This window comes from Triticum dicoccoides, chromosome 1A, assembly GCF_002162155.2.
Source record: "Triticum dicoccoides isolate Atlit2015 ecotype Zavitan chromosome 1A, WEW_v2.0, whole genome shotgun sequence".
In the NCBI taxonomy this organism is placed as follows: Eukaryota; Viridiplantae; Streptophyta; class Magnoliopsida; order Poales; family Poaceae; genus Triticum; species Triticum dicoccoides.
The window spans coordinates 111,706,591-111,712,442 of NC_041380.1; the positions used below are offsets into that span (position 1 = coordinate 111,706,591).

The 5,852-nt window shown below is 44.0% G+C and overlaps 1 long non-coding RNA gene across 1 annotated transcript; it reads right to left on the minus strand.

The window, feature by feature from the left end:
• Positions 1–1,591: 1,591 nt before the first annotated feature.
• On the minus strand, positions 1,592–3,975 carry LOC119365673. The gene is made up of 2 exons (XR_005175688.1): positions 3,748–3,975; positions 1,592–3,340 (listed from the first exon to the last, which is right to left on the minus strand). It is a non-coding gene; the product is annotated as an uncharacterized LOC119365673 (long non-coding RNA).
• Positions 3,976–5,852: the final 1,877 nt, after the last annotated feature.

Consider the following 5,852-nt stretch of genomic DNA (forward strand, 5'->3'; position numbering starts at 1 on the left):
TTGACGGGGCGGCGGCGGTGTGGGCCACAAGCGCCTCCCCGGGCGAAGTAGCAGCCGGCGGGAGCGCGAAGAGGGAGCCGACGCTCCGTGTCCCGATCGGCGCCTGAAGGGAGGCGGCATCCAGCGGCCTCGAGAGAAGTGCCGCGAGGGAGGCCGGCAGAAAACCGGTGGCGGTGGAGCCGAACGCAGCGGCGGACGTCATAGCAGTCGGGCGACGGCGACGGCGGGCGCGGCGGCGGCGGCAGTTTAGGGTTTTTAGGCGGAAGCGGACGTAACCTAGCGTGATACCATGTAAGACAATAGGCTTTGGGGGGAACCGGCACAACCCTCTAGGGGTGGCCTATCACACATATATATATAATGAGGTGGTATACAACGTTACAATATACACATGTAAATACAGTCTAACATCCAAGAACGAAATATGCTTACACGCGTGAGAAACTCTATGCCAGGTGGGACCTCCACCATGCCTTCAAGGTTCACTAGTGTTAATATTTCGAGGCTCACAATGGCACCTTCCTTCATCTCTAGAACCTCCAGATTTGGCAGGTCTCTCAGTCTCAGGATTTTTAGCTTGGGGAACCACCCGGCAAGAAACGTCATCTGCTTTCCTCTGTATGCCCTGGTGAGCATCAGGTCTGACAAATTTGACAATCGAGAAAGGGATGGTAAGGGGTATTGTATCAGCTGGGACCAAGATAGAGACAGTGAATACAGGTTCGGCCCCATAGTTTGGAACGGAGGAGACTCTACCAATGTGCCTTCCGCTAATTGGCCAGTCAAGCTAATCCTTTGCAGGTTTGGGGGTAGACCACTCAACCGGAGAACCTCATTGTCTTGGCTTGCATTCACATGTAGGTAGGAAAGGTGTCGCATCTCGGCTAGAGAAGCAGATATATGTCCACAGTAGGTTCCTTTCACATTCCATATCTCCAAGCTTCTCAGCTGCCTCAGCTCCCCCAACTGTCTAACGGACTCATCCTGCGCTTCCAATGATATTAGTGTTTGCAGACTTGTCAGGTTCCCAAGGCCCTTGGGGATGCATACACCACCGCCACATTCGAAATCTCTCCTAAATCGATCACTAGCTTTGTTAGTGAATAACTGCCTAAGCTTTTTTAGTTTACCAATGCCTCTAGGCAGCTCCTTCATGCCAAACCCTGAAAGGTCAGTGTCAACAAACTTGAAAGTTTCTCGATAGACCTGGGAAGGAGCTTCACTTTTGAACCACGCAGACCTAAATAGTGGAGATTGAAAAGATCTCCAATACCATCTGGAACTTTCTCAATGGGTAGGCCACTTAACTCCAGCACCGACATATATCTGGACTTCTTTGCTATTAGAGGCAGTAAAGTGGATGATGAAATATTGATGTCCAACGCGATAACAGAGCAGAGATGGTTTCTGCCCCCTTAAGGCAGAGCGTTGTTTAGTTTTGCTTTCTTCTAGCTTAGTTTTCTTTGATTACCTATTGTAATTCCTTTTTGTATCTGTTGACTTTTGTTTTAATAAAGCTCTTGATATGCTGTGGGGTTTTTACCCCACAGTTCCCAGTCAAAAAAACAGAACGGAGATGGTGTACACCTGATACGGACTAATAAATATCCTTCTTCATTTTGTGTATTACCAGTCGACGTGCATCCATCTCATCAAGAGATTCCATATATTTATCCTCCTCATAAACAACACCAAAGCATTCCCGACGACACAAATCTACTGCCAACTCACGTACAATATCATGCATCCTGAATGATTTTATCCTACCAAATGGGTTTCTTGTATCAACTTGAAGCATATTTCTGTGAACCAACTCTTCTAGATAACCTTTAGCCACTTCCTCCATTGTGCTTTCACCCCTTCCCTCGACGAAGCCCTCTGCTACCCACAATCGTATCAGCCTTTTCCTTCTGAAAAGATAGTCCTCTAGGAACAAGCTGTAGAATAGAAAGTAACTTTTCAAGTATGTCAGAATGTACAAGTAACTCAAATAAAGGATATTCCTGACATGTTCCAAGATTGGATTGTTAATTAGCTCCCAGTCGAGTTGGTCATGTATTCACTTTAGTTCCTCTTTGGTCTTGTCACGTACAAAGAGGAGCTTGCCAATAGAGACAATTGCGAGGGTTATGCCTTTACACTTGTCAACCACTTCATGTGCTAATTCTATCAGTTCTGTGGGACACTCACATTTGGTATCTCTAGGAAAAGCTGTCTTACAGAAGAGTTCCCATGATCCATCCTTTGATAGAGGTTTTAGTGTTAAGATCTGTCCTTGAGAAGCAAGTCGAGCAACATTGCCTTCCCTGGTTGTGATTACAACTCTATTGCCCTTCTTGTCACGAATAACCACCCTAGAAAGATCATGAAATGCTTCAGGAGTCCAAACATCACCCAACATGATCAAATACTTACGCCGCTCTAAAAAATTCTTCAGTGCCTCTTCAAGGCTTATGATGTCCATGGTCTCAATATTAGATGGAACAATGGCTTTATCTTTGAAAAGCTCCTTGATTAATTTTTTAAAACATCTTCTCTGGAATAAGTTTGAGAGACAGAGACCCAACAGTGGCAATCAAAATTTTCTGTTTCCTTCCTGTAGACATTTGCAGCCAAAGTTGTTTTACCAAGCCCTCCCATACCATGCAGCACTATCACATAGCGTTCCAACTCATCACCTGCCAACCACTGCTCAAGCTTTTTTCTGTTTCCATCAACCTCCACGAGATCTTCTTCAGCAAGGGAATGTGAAGTGCTTGCTAGATGCTGAGACCTCTCAACAATGTAACTTGAGTCATTCATATACCCACTATCTACCATTAACACCCATCGATCTTTAGCCTGAAACAGGTGCACAAGATTGACCTCCGCTTCCTTAACCAAAGAAGCTACCCTGTTTAAAGAGAAGAAAACATTTGGTTGTTTGAATCCTTTCTTCATATAGGCACTCCATCCACTGTCATGTTTCTGACCAACAAGATGCAAATACTCATCCACAATGTCCTCAATCCCATGAACAAACATTCTCACCTCCTCCACCCAGATTTCATATGTCTGATTGTTGCGATTCCGTATGTCCGTTCAGCAAAGATATTCATGCATCAATCTGAGCTCCCTTCTGATGTGACCCATGCTTCCTTGAAGCTCTGTTAGGTGTGTTATAAAGTTATTGAACTGTAAAGTAGCCTGGTTCATTGCTTCATTCCCCAGAGCTACACCGATCTTTGCCACTTAGCCAAGAGAATCACAACCTCGGCCATTGCTCCTCAAGTCAGAGCTGAGAAAGATATGTTGCATAGCAGGTAGCTTGTGTGTCTTCAAATAATTTCTGTGGCCCAGCCTAAAAAAATTACAAGGTATATATTATTATCACACTGTAGTACTCAACCATGAATTATCATACTTCTGCAAGGAGATACACGAATTATGAGCTAAGCATATTAAGGAACAATGAACAGTTTTAACTCATAAGGTGCTATTTCCTCCAAACATTTTGCAGATCTAGTCTAGAAGGAAAACAATGGATGCAGAATACCAAGAAACCTATTTGGGAACAATGGCTCAATGGCAAGTTGGCAACTAAAGTCGGCTGAAGCTGGGTATTTGAGCAGTTTGGTTTTGCAGGATCTTGCAGTTTTGAGCCAGATCTTGTTTTGATTGGTGGTTGGGAGAGCAAGAAGATTTCTGCACCAGCAAACTATGGAGGCAGATACATGCATATTAATCAACGAAAATAACTATGCATACCTGCTAAGGTAAGCGGCTGCTTTGTTGAGAAGAGCTGCCGTTCGTCGATCCCATAGATGAGAAGCACTCCCAGGCTCAGGTCCGTTAAAGTTTCTATGTTCACAAGATGTGTATTTGTGTACCTGTTATTAATCTTGCAATCAGATCCCGAAGCTCTTGCCATCCTAATTGATTCTCTTACCAAACCAATAATTGCTCTCACCAGCCCTTGAGAAACGTTAGGAAGCATGGCGTGGCAGGCATGGTTGATATGGACAATCTGATGGAGACCTGTTGAAAGACAGGTAAAGCAATTCAGAATAAGCCCTAAAGGACCCAACGACCGCACACACAAAGGCAGTTGGAGAATTGACACCTACCTGCACGACCGTCCTCAACAGATCACGACCAAGAGACCCCAGCTAATTTTTTGTCATAGATTTCTTCAGGAAACTATGTGCTTTCTGAATTTACTCATAGTATTCCACTACGGTAAGATAAAAGGAGAGAGATCAAGATGGTGCATCGGGTTAATACTTGCACCTTTCCTCAATAGGATACATTTCATTTTGTCAACGGAATCAACATTCAAGCAAATGCAATAGCACATGTATCTGCACCGGCAACTTTGCTAGTGGTGAAGTTGGCTGGCTTACCTCGCGGCCGCGGCCGCGAGGAGTCTACTTCACATCGGCCACGATGGCGAGGAAGACTTGGCCGGCAGTTGGGGGTGCGCTTGTCGCCGCAGGTGGAGACAACGCATTATCCTATCGTATCCCTTGTCGGCGATACAGACTGTCCAGTCCATTTTTCTTAGGGACAGTTCAGTCTCTTTTTTTGAGGGGGAGGGACAGTTCAGTCAGTATGTGCCTTGTGACCACACCTGGCCAAATGGGGCGGCCCAGCCCGGCCCCTCATTAAACGTGTCTGGCATGGCATGGCCCGTGGCAACCCATTTATAAATGGGCGAGGCCGTGCCAGGCCGGTATGCATGCCATCATAGTGCTAGGCCCATGGACGAGAGTTAAACGGGTTGCCGACTAGGCCCATACACGACACGTTAGTTAAACGGGGTGCCGACATGCCGGTTAAGCGTTTGGCCCGTTCATAGTTGATCCTGGTAGACATAGTGGGGCCTGCCTATATCTCGCGCCTTCAACGAGTCTGGCTCAGGACTCGCTAAAGGGGAGAGCGAGCTGGACCGGCCCATGAGTGTGGGAGGCCACAACCTCTTTTTTATGTTTTATGTTGCTCGTGTATATAAAAATGTTGAATAAGTATTTGAAAAAAAATGTTGAACATGCATATAAAAATGATGAACAAGTATCTGAAATATGTTGAACAAGTATTTAAAAAATGTTGATCATGTATATAAGAATGTACAATGAAAAACAAAGCGGAGAAGAAAAAAGAATGTTGAACAAGTATTTGAACAAATATTGATCATGTATATAAGAATGTGGAATGAAAACAAAAACAAACAAAGAAAAACAAAAAAATAAAAACAGAAAAATAAACCAAAATAAAAACAAAGAAACAAATGCAAAAGGAATGAAAGAAATCGAAGAAGGAAAAGACACGGAACAAAAGAAAACAAAAAGGAATGAAACAAATCGGAGAAGAAAAAATAAATTATACAAAAGAAAAAGAAAAAAGAAAGAAAAAACAGAGAAGACCAGCTTGGTGGTCTCTAGTTGCCGCGATCCTACTTCTAACTAGCAACTGACTGGAGTGGTTAGCTGCGCTGGCGATCTCCTTGCAGACCAGGGATCGATCCTGTGTTGTCCTCCCCCTTTTTAGATTCTTTCTCTTCCATTCCTCCCTCAAAATGGGATGGCCCGTAATGACCATGACCAGGAAAAACTGGACGGCGCCAGTTGCGGCTGTTAAAGGCATCGACGCAAAATTTAATATTTTTTTTCTGTTTTAAACTGCGAAAAGCTGCGCCCTTGTGATTTGATCCCGCTACCTCTTGTTTAGCCTTAGCTCCGGTAGCCAACCAACATGATGTGATTTTTTTACATTTTTTACTTGTTTTTTATCTTTAATCTTTGTTCTTGTTTTATTTTTTCATTTTATTTGTTCTTGTTCCTTTTTCTTTTACTTTTTAAATGCATGAACTCTTT